Source organism: Ursus arctos, unplaced genomic scaffold (genome assembly GCF_023065955.2).
Source record: "Ursus arctos isolate Adak ecotype North America unplaced genomic scaffold, UrsArc2.0 scaffold_10, whole genome shotgun sequence".
Taxonomy (NCBI): Eukaryota; Metazoa; Chordata; class Mammalia; order Carnivora; family Ursidae; genus Ursus; species Ursus arctos.
In genome coordinates, this window is record NW_026622764.1 from 69,396,604 (window position 1) to 69,418,062 (window position 21,459).

At 42.9% G+C, this 21,459-nt stretch overlaps 1 protein-coding gene across 2 annotated transcripts in view; it reads right to left on the reverse strand.

Annotated features, from left to right (window-relative positions):
* The window catches only part of MTUS2 (microtubule associated scaffold protein 2), a 553,081-nt gene that overhangs the window by 104,268 nt on the left and 427,354 nt on the right, over positions 1-21,459 (reverse strand). The window lies entirely within an intron of this gene.

Sequence of the window (21,459 nt, forward strand, 5' to 3'; positions counted from 1 at the left end):
GTTTCAGGTATAACCAAAGCCCTTGGGTTCCACTAGTCTGAAACCAATTATAACTGTGAACAGCTCTTCGGGAATTTCTCAAAAGTAGTATGGTAGAAACATCTGCAGTGGCTCTGCTCCTAGCCAACACCTATTTCAGCCCAATAGGGACCCCAAAACATCTTCTCAGGCTCAATGTAAATGCATCTCACAAATCCACTGTTTGATCAAGCTACCCATGACCCTCTGATAAATTCCTAACCCTACACGTGATTCCCTACACTTTCTTCCTTCCAGGAGCTTCTATTTAAAAAAAAGAAAAAAAGATTATTGTCAAAACAACCTTTGGTTTCTCCTTTCTGTTGGTAAAAGGAAACTATGTTTAAAACTCAGATCACTTTCAATGAGAACAGAGGCATCGAGTATGTAACCATGTGTATGAGATCTTAATAAGCTTAATTTATAGGCGGTCATTGCTATGAGAAAAAGAATGGGGTGAACAGATGAAGGTGGCCCTTTGTAATGGCTGTAGGAAATATTGCCGGGGGCAAGACAACAACCTTGAGCAAGCTATATACAGTAAGACATAAAATATGGACCTGTCTTTTTCAGTTCAAATGGATACAAGAGCTGAGAATGTCAAAAATCATACACCAATAGAGCCAAACACAAATTTTACTCAGAGGTGATAATCCAGTATAAGTCATTCATAAACCATGTGTCCTAAGACATTTCCCCTATTTGCAAAGCCAGGAAAGCTGGTTTAATTATTTTCTAGTTTTCAAATAAAATGATCTATAATGGGAAAGTCAGAATTGACTTTGATGATTATAAACAACCACCTTTGGAAAAATGTCTATTCATGTCTTCTACCCATTTTTTAACTGGAGTGTTCATTTTTGGGGTGTTGAGTTTTATAAGGTCTCGTATATTTTGCATACCAACCTTTTATCAGATATGTCATTTGCAAATATCTTCTCCCATTCCATAGATTACCTTAATAGTTTTATTTTTTCCTTCACTGTGCAGAAGCTTTTTATCTTGATGAAGTCCCAATAGTTTATTTTTGCTTTTGTTTCCCCTGCCTCTGGAGACATATCTAGTAAGAAGTTGCTAGGGCTGATGTCAAAGAGGTTACTGCCTATATTCTCCTCTAGGATTTTAATGGTTTCACGTCTCACATTTATGTCTTTAATCAATTTTGCATTTATTTTTGTATATGGTGTAAGAAGTGGTCCAGTTTCATTCTTCTGCATGTTGCTGTCCAGTTTTCCCCACACCATCTGTTGAAGAGACTGTCATTTTGCCATTGGATAGCCTTTCCTGCTTTGTCAAAGATTAATTGATCACATAGCTGTGTGTTCATTTCTGGGTTTATTTACGGGTTTTCTATTCTGTTCCATTGATCTATGTGTCTCTTTTTATGCCAGTACCATACTACTTTGATCACTACAGCTTTGTAATATAACTTGAAGTCTTGAATGCCTCCAGCTTTGCTTTTCTTTTTCAAGGTTGCCTTGGATATTCAAGGTCTTTTGTGGTTCTATACAAATGTTAGGAGTGTTTGTTCTGGCTCTATGAAAAATGCTGTTGGTATTTTTTTTTAATTTAAATTCAATTAACCAACATACAGTACACCATTAGTTTTTGATGTAGTGTTCAATGATTCATTACTAGCTGTTGGTATTTTTATAGGGATTGATTTAATGCGTATATTGCTTTGGGCAGTACAGACATTTTAACGATATTTGTTCTTCCAATCCATGAGCATGGGATATCTTTCCATTTTTTTTGTGTCTTTTTCAATTTCTTTCATCAGTGTTTTATAGTTTTCAGAGTACAGGTCTTTCACCTCTTTGGTTAGGTTTGTTCCTAGATTATCTTATGGTTTTGGGTACAATTATAAATGAGACTTCTCTTTCTCTGCCTCATTATTGCTGTATAGAAATGCAAGACTTCTGTACATTGATTTTGTATCCTGTGACTTTACTGAATTCATTTATCAGTTCTAGCAATGTTTTATGGAAGTGTTGAATTGTTAACTTGTATACCTGAAACTACTATTACGCTGTATGTTAACTAACTGGAATTTAAGCAAACACTTAATAAAAACGACCACCTCAGTTTTTAGCTGTTTTGATAACTAGGAAGCCAAAATGAAATAAGAATCAAATTAAAAAAAAAAAGAATGAAATTCAAGCTCTGTACATGTAGACAGAGGCAGACTTCAGATCCTAGAGAAAAAAGATTGTTCTCAATAATCTCTTTGCCTGGGTAGATTACCAAGGAAGGCAACTAGATGCCAGTTTGTTGGTCTCCTATCTGTAAACATGCTGCATTTTACCAAATGGTCCTTCATTTTACCCACAAAATTAATCATGTAAACTATAAAAAATAATGAGAATAGAATAAAGCCAACCTTCCTGATCTTAATTTTTCCACTTGTGATATTAGCAAATTCACAGTAGCCTGTCACAGTGCTAAACTGAAGGGAGGTAAGGGAAATACACTGGGGTTGATAATAGACCTGGAATGAGTTATAACCTTCCCACCCTGGCCATGTGCCCAACCAGTGGGTTAACTTCACATAGGCTGGTGGAGTTGCGGGACAATCCATCTCGGGCTATGGGTCCTCAGAGCTACAGGGTTGCAATTTCATAGGGCAGTATGACAAAGTTCTGTGCCCCGGTAAATGCATGCTCAGAGTGAAGCACCAACACCATCATATAGATGTGACATGTATGTGCTATGTTTCTAGGTGGGACAAAGAGAGTTTCTAGTTTTTATATTAATAGGTGTAAATATCACTAACAGGATTCTAAAATGCTGACTGCACTGATAAGACCTCAGTTCCCTAGAGTGTGGAATGTACCATATCAGTCTCAGTAAATGGTATCATCAGCCACCCAGCTAAGCAATCTGAAGCCAAGCTCTTCCTAAACACATTTCCTAAGCAGTCCAATGCCAATCCTGCACCCAGTCCTACTGACTGCTACCACCCAAGTATCTCCTCATGCTACCTGCTTCTCCCCACTCCACTGTCATCCAGGATGCTGTCACCTCCTGGGTTCTCACTCTGACATCCCCTCCACTGACCTCCCTGAGTTCACGCTGTCCCCTCCACCCTCTGCAACAGTAGTCTTCATGGGCACACAAAGCTGACTGTTACACCTCCCCTCCAAAGTTGCACCTGCTCTCTACTGTTCTTAGGATGGTACACGCATTAACCTGCTCAACCTGTTACATCCCCACCACGCTCCTCTCTCCAGAGCCTCGTGGTCTCTTCTCCGTCCATTCTTCATGCTTATGGTCCTACCAGCCTTCTCCCATCACAGGGGCTTTGTGCTGACACTCCTGCTGCTTAGGATATTCATCCTTTTCCTCCTCATCTACTAAAAGGATCCTTCGGTTCTCAGCTCAATCGTTACTTCCTTAGAAGTAATTCCCTCCCTCTCTCTCCTAGGAGTGGTCAGCTCTGCCCTTATGTGCCCTCACTGTACGATGTGCCACTCCGCTGGCCCACCCATTAGAGTTCTGATCTTATATCTATCTATAAATTGAATGAATGTACTTATAACCTGTTACCCCTCCCAGCCAGCTCCATCCCCAGTGCCTACCATCCTGCCTAGTCCACAGCAGGCTCTCAGTAGATATCTATAGAATGGAGAAATGAAAACTTCAAGATTCTAGGGCTTTAAATCTTTAAATCCTGGGAGTGGAAGATCTACCAAGACACATGTGGCAAGCCTTATTAGCAAAAGGAGCTGGCCCAGAGCCCTTCCTTTGGTGTATGGAGGGAATAGTCCTGTCAGGGCCTAACGCAGTGACACTGCTTTCCATACAGCTGTAAGCTCTGCCAGCAGGGAAGCGCTGCCATGCCTTTGCCATTTCTAAAACCTTTATTTAGAATGCAGCCTTACTGGAGTTACTCTCTTTTAGGGGAGTAATTGGGTAGCTGGACTCAGTTGCACAAGGAAAAGTTTATACGTACATGCACCTGAAATGAATATAACGATCTATGTTAATTATATTTGAATAAAAAATTGTAGAAAAAAGTCAACTCCTCATTAAAATTTGCTGGCAAATATAAAGTGACAAAAACTCTCTCCTTGACCAAACTTTAGTCCAGCTCTTCTGAGCCTTCTTTACGATTAGGTTTCCGTGGGCCCTTGCTTCAGCCTGCCTTTGGCCAGCAAGAATCATGCTTTATTAGCTTCCCAAGAATCCCCCCTACCCTGGCATCTTTTTTTTTTTTTTTTTTTAAAGATTTTATTTATTTATGTGACAGAGAGACAGCCAGTGAGAGAGGGAACACAGCAGGGAGAGTGGGAGAGGAAGAAGCAGGCCCACAGCGGAAGAGCCTGACGTGGGACTCGATCCCGGATCGCCAGGATCACGCCCTGAGCCGAAGGCAGACGCTTTTAACGACTGCGCCACCCAGGCGCCCCCCTACCCTGGCATCTTATCACCTTCTGTATCTGATCAAATTTCTCGTAACACCCTTGAAACCTGATGGCCTTGGACTGCCTGCAGCAAGAATCCTGTCAAGTCCATTTAGCAAGAATCCTCCTGCCCTTGATGTCTTCTCTTAGTAGTTTTCCATCCCCTGCCCCTTCACTCTGCTCCTAGATTATAATCCCCAGCTGTCTATGCTGTATCTGGAGTCAGTCCAGTCTCTTTCCCCTATTGTGACTGTCATGACATCTATCACAGTAGTCCTGAATAAAATTGTCCTTACTGATTTAACAAGTAGCAGAACAAGTGTTTTTTTCACAAAAGGAAAGCTTTACCTGGTGAGGGTCCTTCACCTTGGTGTGTCCTTTCATTTGTTCATTCTACCCATTCATTTATTCAAAGCATTCTAAGTAGGTAATTCTTTCATCCTTCTCACAACTAGTGAGGGCCCCTTGCAAAAACAGGCTTCTTTCTACAGTGTGCTGTATGTTCCGAAGTGGGGTACCCTGTCTGAGACAGAGTCTACCTTTCCTGGTGTGGAAAAGTGCTGGGAAGGATTTGATCTGAAAGCTAAAATAATCATGACTTTCTCTGAACTGGTGGGAGTCTTTCTTCTATTCTGGCAAACCAGCAAATGTCTCACTTTGGTTCATGTCTGGGCGAGATGGCATTGTGAGTGTCGGTGATTCTATCACTGATCGCTCGGACACACAACGGCTCTATCCTGTAGTTCATTTGTCTCCAAGCTGGTGTGAAAGGACAGACCAGTAAAGGGAGGACTCCAGCAACGGCAGGCAACAGGCAACCTGCACTAAAGACTTCAGTACTGGGGGATGCTGGGACCCACTGTCAAGTGTGGAGTGATGGGGCAGCGAACTAAACGAATTCTCTAGCCTCCCTTTTCTGCAGGGCAGAGGAAGACAAGAAAAGTCCTGTAGAAGGAAGCCACTGAAGCTCTCTCAGTTATCCCTGACATCTCTACCTCCTACCCACTCTCTGCCTGGGAACCTGGGCAACAAGATCAGGGCAACTCAGTCATCTGTGAGTGTGGCACGTCCAGCACCCAGGACTGCCCCACCATCATTCCTCAGAGGACAGGGACGGGCTCAAAGAGTTACTCTAGGGGCCAGAGGGACACTGAAACCAGAAATGATCTGGTTGGATCATAAAAGAATATGTGTTGAGAAAGCATTTTGATAGAATGACCTTGCATTTCTTGAGAATGTTGACTCATTTTCAGCATGCCTTATTCTGCTCCTAAGATTTTTTCTCATCCTGATAAACTGTAGTCTGGAAGCCAGTGTTGGTCTTGTTCCCTGCTGGACACTGCAGCCCCAACAGCATGTCTGGCCCACTTCTGACACAGAAGAAAAAAGTAAGCAATAGATGAATCTAACTGGGATTGGGATTAAAACCTGGTCCCAACACAGGTGTTACAAACTGACGCAGTGGTCCCTCCCTATCGTATTTTAAATACTACAGCTAGATGCCTTTAGGCCACCAGCACTATTTGAGCAGGAGTTGGAATCTGTTTTCTGGAAATAACTAAGGTTAGATGGCTCCAATGAAGACAGGTTGGACACAGGAGCAGGGCTGGGAGCACTGTTGGCTGGGGTCCAAGCCTGGGGCTGCCATGTCTGACTGATTTGCAGACGGAGCAGAGGGGGGCTGTGTCTTGTGGAGGCATTGGCTGTGTGCAGTATGTGTCCCTGGAGTGATGTCAGCAGCTGTGGCTGGACAGGCCTCATGTACCCAAGCTGTTGTCAGGACCGAGATAAGAGAAAAGCCATAGAGAACTCAGGGCTCAGCAGTCACAAATTGCAAGAGGCCTTAATTTTAATGCTGCAGCTTTCCAGGAACCCAGACTATTAATGAACATGGGAATTCAGAATGCACTTTGGGCATTCTATCGAGTGTTTGGATTCCTTCTCTGTGAACTGGAACGGTCTCCAGAGTGTGAATGCACATGCAAAGTTCTGCAACCCAAGCAGAGCTTGGCTTACAAAAATATGGTACTTTTACTGAGTGTGGACATAAGTCATGGTTACAGCCGAAAGTTCAGATAATGTCAGGAGTCTGATGAACACAGGATTTCCACTGGGCTTGGATAAGTAAATGGAACTCTTCATTACTTTGTTTTGTTATCAAAAAAAGTCTCTTCCAGTAGAAGAGATGATTATTCTTTTGGCTGTCACATTTCCCCTTGCTGTCTACCTCTCAGAAAATATATTCATGCAAAGAGATGTTTTATAAATACACACAGATTATTTTTTCTCCTTCTTTGGGAATTTTGCTGTGGTGCACTAAAAAAGTATTCCTTAGCTTAAAAGCATTTTTCAAAAATGCAACCCGTACTCGAGGTTTAATTATATACAATGTAGGTCAACTTATTTTAAATGGGCCCCAAAGCGGCTGTCCCTGAACTACTTTGTATGTTTCGCACAAGTAAGTTTCCCTATTACTGACACAGAGTGGACAGTTAGAAATGAAAGGCAAACGCTTCCTCTCTGCATGGGGTCTGCAGATGATTCTCCAGGACAGCAGTAAGTTGGGGGGACTGGATGTGCTGATGCCCTGGGCACTGTGTCTCCTTTTCCAGCAGACCGGGAAGCAAGCCCTCCTTCGGCACGGACCACGCCCATGGCTGCGCTCCCACTCTGTTCCCACACGCACACCCTGTGAGGGGCTTGAAACCCACAGAGGCTGAGCCGCTTCTGACCTGAAAGAGAGGAGGAGGATGGCAGGGCCGCTGGAGCAGGAGCGCAAAGATGAGAGCCCCAGAATGAGAAAGAGAAATCTTTCCACTCACATACTTCTTATTCAAATCAGAAGACATTTTTCCATGTGTCTGATAATTTGAAAAGGGCCACTTATTCAGTCTTTCCTTAGAAACACATTTCTGCCTTTGTTCCGCAGTGCTGTCCATTCCCTCCCATGTAGGGTCTCCGGGTTCGATTACAGTCACCCCCAGCGGCCCCCCACAGCTACGATTGTGTGAAATAGGCATCATCTCCATTAGGCCCTCGTGTTTTTAAAGTATCATTTTTGCCAACTGCCTAAAACCTTGTATGAGGAAAAAATATATATATATAAATGTATACACACACTTAATTTTCATGTCATTTGAACCTGTGTTTGCCATTTGCAGTGAGTGAGCGTCCTTTCCCAAGACCAGAAGCCGATGAAGTAGAAAGCCAATTCTAAGAACACACGTCTCATCTGCAAATACATCTCTGTGTTGAGCGGCGGGCCTCTGAGACCCGAAAGCATCTAATGTGCCCACTGCACAGTCTGGCCAGCCCCCCGCCTTCCTGCTTGCCAGCTCAGCGCTGTATTAATCCTCTCTGCTCTTGCTCACACGGCTGGATCACTGTCTTCTCTGCCACCTGTCCTTCGGCCTGCCGGGTGTCTCCCACGTGAGCCTCACTTTTTCCAGGAAGCAGCCCCCCTCATTTCCAGCACACACCAGTACTTGATAATTCATCCACGCTGACTTACGCTTTCTCATTGTCATGTGTTCACGCAATGTCACAAATGAAGCCGGCTGTCTGAAGGAAGGCTCTGCGTCTTACACGGAAGAAGAATCTGTAGGGACCCAGACTCTGAAGGCCCACAGCAGGTGCTGTGTCACTTCCTCGAAAGGCAAATGTCAGACAAAATGTCCTGCCGACGGTTTCAAGAGTGCTGGTGCTATTTCGCCTACTTGACATCTTCGCCCAATGTCTCAGAGGCACCTCAAACTCTCCGCGTCTGGCAGCCCAATTCATGAACCTCTGCAGAGACGACCTGTCTCTTCCTTTCTACCTCAGTGAGTGGTACCGCCATTCACCTTGCTCCCCAGCCAGAGACCCAGACCTCGCTCCTGGCAGCAACCTTTTCTTAACCCCATTCTTTTTTTTTAGGGGCGGGGGGAGGGAGAGGGAGAGAGAGAGTCTTAAGCAGACTCCACACCCAGCGCAGAGCCTGACGCAGGTCTCAATCTCACAACCCTGAGATGATGACCTGAACCGAAATCAAGAGTTGGATGCTTAACTGACTAAGCCACCCAGGTGCCCCTACCCCTATTTCAACTCATCACCTCTCCCTCCTCAACTTCCCTCCTAAACACCTCTCCAGCCATCCATAGACTTCTGTCACCACGCCCACCATGTTGGTCTCAGCCACCACCAGCCACTCCGATGTGGACTACTTCCATAACCTCCTGTTTGGTTTCCCTGTGCATCTGTTCTCGAAATGTGAGTCTTCTCAGGTCACTCTGCGGAGACTTCCTTTTACTCTTAGATAAGGACCAGGCTCTCCATCACCGGTAAGGCTCTGGATGATGTGGCCTGTCCACCACCTTCCCAGCCTCGGGCTCTACTGGCCCCCCCTGGCCTCCTTCCACTCTGTAGACCTGCCGTGTCCCCTCCCCTCTGGGGTGATTTTACATGCAGCCACACTCCCCTCCCACCCAACCCCAATGCTGGCAACATTGTTCCCCGACCTCCTTCAATCTCAGAGCTCCCATCCCTGACCTCCCAGACTAGGTCATAGACTCCACTACTGCTTTTCATATTAATTTTTGTGGCAACCTGATCCATCCTTCTACCAGAATCTGAGCTCTATGAGCACATAGACCATGTCTGCTTTGTGCCTTATTGTATTCTGGGTACTCAGCACAGTTCCGGTCCACAGCAGGCACTTGACGATTATCGTTTGAATAAACAGTCATTGTCATGAGGTAGCAGCATATTCAAGCCATGCTCACAGATACTGTCTCAATTCACCCTCGTAAGAGTCTCATTTTACAGATGAGGAAACAGAGAGGGGTTTTGTGAATCTCCCAGGTCACACTGCTGATAAGGATCGGGGTTGAGTCGGGTTTACTGATCCCCAATTCAGTGCTATCTCTGCTGTGTGCTCTCACTTTTATCATACTAAGTATCATTCTAAATGTAACATACTAGGAGGGAGCAGAATGCAGCGAGGAACACAGGCTTTACCATGAAAGCACCTTGCTCCAGATCTCAGCCCTGCTCTGACTTACTTATGTGACTTCAGGCAAAGCAGTTCGCCTCTTACTAATGACAGGGCCCACCACAATGTTGTGGAAAGAATTAAACAGGACGAGGTGCAGGGAGCCCATTCCCAAGTGCTTGGCACATGGTAAGCATACATAAATGTTAGCTAACAAGAATGATGGGGAAACAGTACAACAGTCCCTCTTAGTGCCAATGCCTAGAAGTAATCCCTATATTCTGCCAGGTTATTTTCCATCCTTAACTATGCCACATGCTATAAACACTGTAGCTTCTGGTTACGTAGTATCAAGCCCCTTTGTTTCATTGCCCTAGAAATTTTAGCTGTTCTGCTTTGTTGGCCGCAGTTGCAAACTTTCTCCTCGCTCAGTCTAGTCTACTTTATGGGCTCCAGATTTTGTCCCTGGCACAGACCTTCCACACTGTTCCTCCACTCCAGCAGCACCTGCATCTGGGCAGAAGCCCAGAAATCCGCCCCTTTAGGAGCCTTGCTATAGATTACTAGCAGCAGCAGGAAGGGTTCTAGCTAGCTGCACATTCTAATTTGGTTGTCCCACCTCTTTCTTCCCTTGCTATGTTCAATCCTCCTAAAGTCAAGGTAGATTTTCCTAGAAGGGAATGTGAAAGCAGGCAGTCACAGCTATCCCCAGCTTGGGATTTATTCTGTAGCAGCCTAAACTGAATTCTGTTTTTTCCTTGGCTGATAAAGGCAGAACGCCCCATACACCCATCTTGGATGCATACTTTCTTTCCGAACAATTTGAACTATTCCAAGTAGAGGTTTGTGACACCGCCAACACAGTACACCCCACTGGTTATGCCCAATCTAACTCCCGGAGAAATGAGTATGGTGGGGGGATCCCCCTTCCTCTTGGGAACTCCCCTCTTTAAACTCCGTTATTTTTAAAGTTAAAGCAAATGTTAACTATTCTCTCGTGTCAATGGAGACTTACAGCAGCCCAGTGGCAGGACCAGCTGGCCACGCTGATGCCAGCATCATTGTGTCCTTCTCAGGTTCTCTACCTCCCCTGCCGTGGGATAGGGCTCCCACGAGAACGAGTGACTGGTTATCCTTGAGTTTTGTCTTGCTGTGTGAGCGTGCTGTGGAACAGAGGGGAAGAGCACAGGTTGAGGGCCCGATGCCTTCAAATCCTGGCTCTGCTGTGCAGCCTTGGCTAACTTAGCCTCTCTGAGCTCTGGTTTTCCAGCTGTGAAAAGAGACTATCTCATGTCCACGGCTGTTTTATAGCTCTGGGACCTGATCTGGGGGCTAGAACGTATTGCCAGTGCCTACCCCACTGATACCACCATTCTTTCTTGGTTTTCCGTTAGAACAGTTTTTTAAAGGTATGTTATAGATATGAATTTCAAGAATTCAAAAGTATTAAAAAAATTCTTACTCTCTGTCCTTAATCTCCACCCTTGAGCCTCCATTTTCCCTCAGTATGGGGAAACATAATCTAGTTTCTTTTAGGTGAGAGCAAGTCCCATTGTTTTTCAATTCAGGTTTACAGAACTCAGCCACTTCCTAGTTTAAAACCCCCAAACCCAGGGGCGCCTGGGTAGCTCAGTTGGTTGGGTGTCTGCCTTCGGCTCAGGTCATGATCTCGGGATCCTGGGATTGAGCCCCGTGTCGACCTCCCTGCTCAGGGGAAAGTCAGCTTCTGCCCCTACATCTATTCCCTCTCCCCACCTCCCTACTTGTGCTCTCTGCACTCTCTCTTTCTCTCAAATAAATAAAATATTTAAAAACAAATAAATAAAAATAAAACCCCTTCCTGGGTTTTTCTACTCTCCGCTCCACCCTGGGTTGATCCCAGGGGACTCATGTCACTGATCACGGTAGGAGCAAGGATTTGCTGGCTTCTGGTTCTTCTTCCATCTCCTGTCTGGGCTGGCACCCTTTGACCTATGACTCTTCTGGAAAGATCCTGGGAGTGTGACCTTTCACATCACACCTGCTGCTGGGTAAAACTATACCTAAAGGGCTGTGGTCCCTGGCTTTGTCCTCACAGCATCCGAGAAGGACTGCGCCCTCTGGTTGTCAGGTTCAGGCAGGTCCCCTTCTCCATCTTGTATTGGAGGTGTTCTCTAGCCACTGAAGCTTGCAGGAGACTTGTTCTGCCCTTACCACTCTCCAGCAACCTCTGCTCCTCCACTGTGGCTGGAAAGAAGGCAGTGAGGTTTATAACTACCAGGAGTCCAACTGGGACGAGCCAGGTAAAGGTCCCCACCACTTTGGGATCCCTCAAATTATGGTGGGGGTTCCAGTGAGTTTAAGTCCCTCTTCAAGGACTCAGGCCTGAGGCAGGTGCAAACAGACTAAGGCTGAATCTTGAGATTCTTCTAGAACCTTCTTTCCTCTTTCCAGCTTGGATAATTGCCCTCTAATTGAGGGAGAATGGGAAGCCAGACATTAATTTCTGCCCCTTTGAAATCTTTTTGGTCTCTTAGGCTTTTAAGGGTGAAGCTGAGAATACGAGTGCTCGTTGAGCTCTGTGGCATGCTATGGGGAAGGTGCCTGTGTGCCTGGATCGCTAAATCAGGGGAAATACATGCTTGGAATATTAGTCATCACAAAGGAACACTTCACACATTGTCCTACTACAGATGCAATCTATTTCCATAGAGAAGTGAAAATTCACTCCACGGAGCACCATACACATTTGCCTTTCCTATACATTTCAAATGAGTAAGACCCAAAGGACAATTAAGAAAATGATCACATGAATTGTCATCATTTCTTTAAAAAATATTTAAAAAATTAACACACAGTAACGTGGACTGTGTTGTGTGTGCATGTGTGAATTTTTGTGTGTATGGTTCTATACATTTTAAAATATTTCTAGATTTATGTAACTACCACTGCAACCAGGACACAGAAGGTACATCAGTCAAAAAAATTCTCCTTGCAACCCACCCCCCAGCTGACCCTTGGAAACTACTGATCTACTTTCTAACACTGTAGCTTTATCTTTTGGAAACTGTCATATATTATATATATATATATATATGTAATATATATATATATATATATATATATATATATATGTAATATATATATATATATATATATATATGTAATCAAAGAGTATGTAATTTTTTGAGACTAGCTTAGTTCACTCACTAGAATGCGTCTGCGAATCCACCCAAGTTGTCCCATGTATTAATAACTTATTCCTTTTGAATCTGTGGGGGTCTATGGGAATATTCCCTCTTTCATTCCTAATGCTAGTAAGTTCGTTTGCTTTTTTCTTTGTTAGCCTTACGATAGGTTTATCAACTTTATTGACTGTCTCAAACAGTTTTTGGTTTCATTGATTCTCTATTATTTTTCTGTTCTCAATTTCATTGATTTCTCTTCCTACCTTTATTATCTCTCTTCATTTTGTTTTGAAGTATTTTGTGCTATAATTACGTTATATGCTATAAGTGTATATTCTTTTTCATTTGTGTCTTGAGGTGGAAACTTAGATTATTGATTTGAGACCTTTCTTCTTTTCTGAGAATTTGATGCTATAAAGATCCTTCTAAGTCCTAAGTTAGCCATGTTCCACAAATTTCTGAATGCTGTGTTTTTATTTTCCTTCAATTTAAAATATTGTCTAATTTCCCTACAAAAAAGACTGCTTTTTGACCCATGGGTTCTTTAGAAGTATGTTATTTAATTTCCAAATGTTTTAAGATTCTCCTGTTATCTTTCTCTTACTGATTTGTGTCCAATTTCATCAAAGTCAGAGAACATACTTCGCATCATTACAATTATTTTTAATTAGTTCATTTTATGATCCAGAACATAGTCTATCTTGGCAAATGTTCTATTCTTGTCCGCTTGAAAAGAATGTGTATTCTGCTACTGTTGAGTGGAGCATTTGTTAAACAACAGTGAGATCCTGTTGGTTGATGGTGTTATTCAGTTCTTCCATATCCTTGTTAATTTTCTGTCTACTGTTTCTGTTTATCACCGAGACAGAGATGTTAAAATCTCCAAGCACAATTTTGGATTTCTCTTTTTTCTCCTTTCAGTTTGTCCCATTTTTGCTCCATGTATTTCAAAGTTCTACTGTTAGGTGCACACACATTTAGGATTGTTAGGTCTTCTTGGTGAGTTGAACTTTTTATCATTATGTAACAGCCCTTTCATCCCTGGTAATTTGCTCTGCTCTGTCACCTACTTGATATCAGTGTCTGATATCAATACAGCCACTTCAGTTTACTTTTGATCTGTGGTTCCATGTTATATCCTTTGACTTTTAACATATATATATATATATATACATATATATATATATATATATATATATATAATGTTATAGATAGATAAATAGATATTTTAAGCGACTTTCTTATTGACAGCATGTAACTGGGTCATGTTTTCCATACACACTCTGACAATCTTGATCTTCTAGTTGGCGTGTTTAGACCCAAGGTCAGCAAGCTTACTATAAAAAGCCAGATAATAAATATTTTGGACCTTTGTGGCCTGTATAGTCTGCTTCACTACTCAACTCCACTACTGAAGTGAGAAAGCAGCCATACGGAGTACAGAAAGGAATGAGTGTGGCCGTGTTCCAAGAAAACCTTATTTACAAAAACAGATTCGGCCCATGGGCTGTAGTTTGCTGAAATCATTACAATAAATTTAATATAATTATTGGTATGTTTAAATTTAGAGCTATCATTTTATTGTTTCCATTTCTTCCTTCTTGTTTTGTTCTCCTTTTTCTACCGCCTTGCCTTCCTTAGGGTTATTTGAACATTTTTTTTATACTCCATTTTAATTTGTTGATTGCATTTTGGCCGCCTCTTTTTGTATACTTTTTTAGTTGTTGATTTGGGAACTACAATACACAAATTTTACTTCTCACAGACTAATTAAAATCATTATTTTACTACTACGAGTGGAATGAAGAAACTTTACTGCCGCATAGATCTCTCTGCCCAATCTCCTCTGTGTAGTAATCTGGTGAGAATCGCATCTACGTATGCCAAAAACCGCATTAGATGATAATTTTGGCTTTCAGCTTTTACTGTATTTTATTTTTTAAGTAATTTTTTTTAAGATTTTATTTATTTATTCGACAGAGATAGAGACAGCCAACGAGAGAGGGAACACAAGCAGGGGGAGTGGGAGAGGAAGAAGCAGGCTCACAGCGGAGGAGCCTGATGTGGGGCTCGATTCCAGAACGCCGGGATCACGCCCTGAGCCGAAGGCAGACGCTTAACCACTGTGCCACCCAGGCGCCCCTTTAAGTAATTTTTTTAGGATTTTATTTTTTTTATTTGAGAGAGCGAGTATGGGCAGAGGGGAGAGGCAGAGAGAGAAGCAGGATTCCTGCTGAGCAGGGAGCCTGATGCAGGGCTTGATCCTGGGACCCTAAAACCATGACCTGAGCCAAAGGCAGACACTTAATCAACTGAGCCACCCAGGCGCCCCGTTTTTTACTGTATTTTAAAGAACTCAATAGGAAAAGTATAGTGCGTTATATATCCAGCCATTTGTTATTTCTGTTCCTCCTCATTCCTATTGCTCTAATTCCTTCTAGAACTTGGATGGGTGTCTGTTCCCACCTGTCTGGAGAACTTGTTTAAACAGTTCTTTTAGATTGGGTAGGCAGACAAAAGATTCTTTTAGGTTTCCTTCATCTGAGCCTTTCCTTCACCTATCTCTAAAGGACAGTCTCCCTGGTTAGAGAATTCTAGGTTTACAGTTGTTTCTTCCAGCATTTTGAAGATGTTCCACTGTCTTCTGGCCTCTATGATTTATGATGAGAAGTCTGCAGTCATCTGAATTGTTGCTCCTTACAGGTAATATGAAATTTTTCTCTGATTGCTTTCAATATTTTTTTCTTTGTCTTTAGTTTTCAGCAGTTTGATTATGTCTGGGCATGGATTTCTTTGAAACCTTTTGAGGTTCACTGAGCTTCTTGAATCTGTAGGTTTATGTCTTTCACCAATTTGGGAAGTTTTGGGGCAATATTTCTTCAAATATTTTTTTCTGCATATATGCTGTCTCTTTTTCTGGGACTCCTGTGACAGAAATATTAGGCCTTCTAATATTGTCTCACGGGTTCCTGAGTCCATTTTTAAAAATCTATTTTCTTTCTATTGTTCCTATTGGATGATTTCTATTGATCAACAAATTCACTGACTTTTTCCTCTATCTTCTGTATCTACTGAGTTTCTTATTTTGGTTCTTGTATCTTTCAGTTCTAAAATTTCCATTTGATTCTTCTTTACATCTTCTATTTCTTTGATAAGACTTTCTCTCTTTTCATTCACTTTATGAGTGCTTGACTTTACTTCTTGGAACATTTAAAAAATGGTTGAATTTAATGTCTTTGACAAATAAATCCAGTATCTGGGTCATCATGACTTTACGGCCTGTTTGCTGACTTTTCTCATACAAGTCAACCTTTTCCTGATTCTTTGTATGCTGACTAATTTTAGATGGTTTCCTGGGCACTTTGAATATTATATGACTTTGGGTCCTGTTTGAGTCCTGTGGACACTCGATGGCAGGCAACTGAACAAGTAGTGTCCAGGCTTCTAGTTCCATCCAGCCTTCTGTGGGTTGTGCCTCTAATGTCAGTTTAGTTTTCAAAGCCTTTGAGATGCTAGTAGAATCTGTGTCACATGTGCACAAACAATGGCCACTCTGGCACTTGGGTGGTGGCCTGTCCTAGAGTCCAGTTCTCCAAGTCTATGTATGCTGTTAGGGTGAGATTCGCACATATATAGCTCAGGGGTAGGCCCAGGGGTTTATAAACCAAAGTTAAAGGGTCATTTTCTCAAGTTTCTTCCTCTTCCCAATGCCTGTAGTTTTTTCCCGTTCTCTGGGCCTGCCCCTTTCCATCCTCCAGCCAGAAAGCTGGGACTTGAGTTATCCCACTGTGCTGAGCACCTCTACCTTGTGCTCATATCTGTGGCTAAGTGACAGACTCATAAAGAGGGAATAAAAGCAATGTGAGTTTGCCTCACCCTCTTGGAATATAGCTTCTCCAAGCAGAGAGGAAAGCTCCCCACTCTTAGGGCCTGGCTTTGGCAGGCTCCTGCCACCACAACTGCTGCAGTCCCGCCCACAGGCCATGTGTAGGCTGGGAGTAGGAGAAAATGAAGAAAAAACAGAAGACTTACTTAGCTCTCTCTGAATACTAGAAGTTTTGTTTCTCATTTCTCATGGAGCTCCCCCTGCTCATGTTCAGTCTACTTCTAGGTCTCAAGCTGCCCTGAGTGTAGGCCAGGGAATACTGGAGAGAAAAACTTGTAAACTCACAACCAGTTCTGTGACACTTCAAATTCTGGTCTTTCCAATTCGCCTGTTACATACTACTTGTCAGAGTTCTCAAATAACTACTCCATACATTCTGCTCAGCTCATACAGCTGCATTCAATGGGAGATGGGGTGGAGTGTGCTTTCTCCATCTTGCCCAGGACCAGAACTCAATTTTGGATCTTTTGGAACACCTGCTTAGTCTTCCCATTGGGTTTTCACATAAGAAATGGTCATTCTGAATGGTTGCTCACTGTCAAAAGTATAAATAAAGAACTGAAGAAGAAAACAAATTCTGACCATATAAAGAAAAATATTCTGAACAGCTCAGGTCTGAAAAATTGCTCAAGTCTTTACTTTTGAGGGGAAATATAGCATCTTGTGGATTTCACTTAGCAGCCATCTGAATCTGTTTCATGGCTTGCCCTGGGCATGGTGGAAAGTCTTCCATGGATGGGTATTTGTCTCCAGGAGTGGAGCAGAGTACTGACCCTCTGGCCAACCTCAGATTTAATCTCAGCACAGCTACAGTTGTTACTTAATTTAGGGGAATAAGAAACCAATATGGTACTAGTGTTCTTTCATTCATCGTGCCAAACTGTTGAACGAAGCATGCCTTATCACTGTAGCCACTGAACACTGTCCTACATTGATTGTCAGAAGAGTGACATCCCAGCATGAAATCAAGATGCTATTTTGCACTGAGTTTTTGTTCTGTTGGCATTGCCTGATATACAGTGATAAGGAAAATCAAAGCAGAAATGCTCTCACTACTACCTGAGAAAAGGTTATGCGTTACTACCCCAGTGGTGTTTGGGAGAAATGTCACTTTCCATGCAGCCCAGTCAGAGGCAAGGGCTGCAATAAATGTCCCACCTGGCTTCATCTTGCTATAATAGCAATAGGCAAAACTCCCCTCCGTGTCATTCTGACCATGGTAAATCAATCTGATGTTTTTGTCAATAAAATATGGTTAGCATAGTGGAAGGAGCACTGGAATTGGAGGCAGGAGACCTTCATGGAGCAGGAGACCTTAATTCTACTGCTTACCAGCCATCAGACCTTAGGCCAGAAACAATTTCTCTTCCTTTGTTTCTTTATCTGGCAAATGGGAATACTCTCCTGAGCTCCCCCACCTGTCTTTCTGCTAAGAGAGTGAAATGAGGTGTTCTGAGACTATACCATGGGATTCTGACTGGGATTTTCTTGAGGAAAGACCCTGTGTCATATCCACTTTATTATTCTGAGACTTACCAGGTGCGTGTTAAATATTTCATATATGAAATAATAAATAAAATATTATGTGATCAAAGCAACCTGAGTTATCTATAAAATGGGCATCAAAACACTTGCATCAAAGGTTAATTAATGTGAGAATTAAATGAAATAATGTATGTAAGAAATATAAAGGGCATAACAGTGCCCAGGACACATTTGATGTTTACAATTCTTTTCCTACCTAAATCCTAGAGGCTTTACAGCAGACTTTTGAGATTAAAGAGACAAGGTTCTCAGGACTGCAACAACTGAACATTATCTGAATGCAAAAATCACTAGGCCCAGAGTCAGCCTAAAATACCAACAACTACCTTAATGCTTTTCATGTCTGGAGAATTGACCACTTTATCATTATGTGGTGCCCCTCTTTATCACCAATAAAATTCCTTGAGCTGAAGTCTGTGTCTCAAATTAATATAGCTATTCCCTATTTCTTTTGATTAGTGTTAGCATTTGCTATATCTTTCTCTATTCCTTTACCTAAAATCTCAGTCTTTATATGTAAATTGGTTTTTTTATGAGTGGGCGAGCCTCAGTGGGTCAGTGACCATCCCACACTCCTGCTGGCTATGGGCAAACTTTTCAGAAGTGAAGGGAAGGGGTCAAGTGCTTTCACACCAGCCTCAGCACCACTTGAGATGCCTCGTCACCTGCTGGAAGGAACCTCCATACTGCCCAGCAGTCCCGTGTCTTGGGGCCCCTGAAAGTCCTTCTGCCCCACTAGCTCCCCCCACCACCCCAACCCTGCATTGAATGGCCCACCCACCTCAACACACCTACAGGGGGCTCCCTCACCACTGGAAAAGCAGAAACAGCAAGTGGCACACTCCATCTTAGCCCCCCGTCATTAAATCCACAAACAGAAAAAAAAAAAATAAAAAAAATATATTAGGTTTCTTGTGGACAACATTTAATTAAGTTTAAAACCACCATTTTTTATACTATCTTTTTTTTGAGAGAGGGAGAGTGCACAAGCAGGGTGAGGAGGGGCAGAGGGAGAGGGAGAGGGAGAGAATCTTGAGCAGGCTCCACGGCCAGCATGGAGCTTGACTCGGGGCTCAATCTCACGACCCTGAGATCATGACCCGAGCTGAAATCAAGAGTCAGACTCTTAACCAACTGAGCCACCCAGGTGCCCCACTCTCTCTCTTTCAACTAGTGTGTTTAGACCACTCATAGTTAATGTGATTATTGATAGACTTGGATTAATATCTACCATCTTTTCTATTCAATTTTCTATTAATTGTATTTGTTCGTTCTCCCCCCCTTTTTCTTTGCCCTCCTTTATGCTTTTAACATAAATATATCATTCTGTCTCTGTGTTTCTTTTAAACTGAAACAAGGGGCAACTGAGTGGCTCAGTTAAACATCTGACTCTTGATTTTGGCTCAGGTCATGATCTTAGGGTCCTGAGATCCAGCCCCATATAGGGCTCTGAGCTGAGCATGAAGCCTGCTTGAGATTCTCTCCCACCCTCTGCCCCTCCTGCTGTTCTCTCTCTCTCTCTTTCTCTCAAAAAAAAAAAAAAATCAATACATTTAAACTGAAACAAAAATTAGGGACATACTTTGAGCAGTTACATCACCTCCTATCTACTGTGTTAGTACAGACAGTACTTACGATAAATCTTTGTTTCCAAGACAACACTGTAATGAAATAAAGTCTCAATACTTTTGAATTTTAAATGTTTCTTTTTCTGTTCCTAGTAGAGCAGAAGTGATGGGCTTTCACTCTCTCCAGGGACTGAATTACAGATTCAGACTGTTTGACTCTTGGGTTTGTGTGGTATGTAATTGCTTTTATGAATTATCTCATAAGCAAACTGCTTGCAGTGTACAACATGAATTTTTTTTTTTTTTTTTTTGCTGTCTTAGTAATTTGATTGCCAGGAATAAAATGAAAAATAAAAGTGGTTGTGTGTTTTTAATTTCAAACCTGGTTTCAATGAAGTTTGTGGAATAGGCAGGTCTATAGCGCACATGTTAGTGAGCGGGAGGAGGGCAGCACTTGCTTTTTGTAAGATTCCCTGGAAGTTAAGGCAGTGTTTGGCAAGTGCTCTTCTCTCTAGGCAGAGACTTTCACTTCCAGACAATGCCCTGTAGATGTCACCATTGCCGCTTCTCACAGGGTAAAATGTCGGGCTTCAGGGTAGAAGGAAGAAAGCCCGAACTGCTCATCATCTGATTGTTGAGAAACCAGGACAACCTGGTTGTCCTTAACTGTTTACAGATACTCCTCTGAAACTGTCAAACTCGTTCTGTATCTCTTTCCTCCACTGTATGGCACCTGGTATTATAAATCACTCTCCCCCTGCAGAAATTCCTCCCTCATCTGCCTTCTGTGAGGTGGGATTCTCCTGTTTTCACCACCTCTTTTCGTTCTTTTTCTCTGGCCCCCACAGAAGTGCTGTCTTCGTTGTCCTTCTGTATTCTCTCTCTCTCTTTTTCTTTTTTTTTTTTTTTTAAAGATTTCATTTATTTATTTGACAGAGAGAGACAGCGAGAGAGGGAACACAAGCAGGGGGGAGTGGAAGAGGGAGAAGCAGGCTTTCCGCCAAGCAGGGAGCCCAATGCTATGCGGGGCTCAATCCCAGGACCCTGCGATCATGACCTGAGCCAAAGGCAAATGCTTAATGGCTGAGCCACCCAGGCACCCCTGTACACACTCTCTTGTCACTCTCATCCCTATGTCACTTCTATATAAATGGCTCCTGAGTTTTCTAGAGCTTCCTTTTTCTCTCTTGATATCTAAACCCATGTTTACCTCCCTAAGAAGACCCTAGCATCAGAAAGCAGAAAGAATCTCGAAACTCAACCAAATCAGGGGCAGGGGGCTATACCAGCTGTGGAGGGATACTGCAGGCAACATAATCAGCACGGGCAGAATGGTAGTAACCCACAAATTGAGTTAATTTAGGAGAAGCAGAAATTCTGAGTCATAGGTAACTATATTAAGAACAGAAGCTCCTCCCACCTGAAATTCCTGAGAGAATGAGAGAGACCTAGGATGCTGCTGAAATGAGGAGTGGGATTCTAGACAAGTCCTTCTGAATCTCAAAGGGACACATGATATTTGAGTTAAAAGTATATTTGGGGGGTAAATGCCCATCCCTACAAGTCTGTTGGACCTGGATCTTAAGAGTTCCTTGATACACAGAGCATGCAGTTCCAAAGATACTTAAAAGAGCACCCATGATCTCTTTAAACAGTTCTGAGCTATAAACACACATACCTCTTAAGTTCTTCACACTCCGCATTTCACAGTATTGTGACTTTTGCTTGGGTGTTGTCAGGGCTGGGCTGGGGAGGGTTTGCCACTCATCCTCTGGAGCATCTTGTCCTAGTTAAAGCCTCAACAAGCTCCCCAGTTGGCTCACCACCTTGGTCCTCGGTCCTCTATCTACGCTGTCCTTCCCGCCAAGACCCCAATCCTCCTCTGTGCCTTCTCACCTCTTGC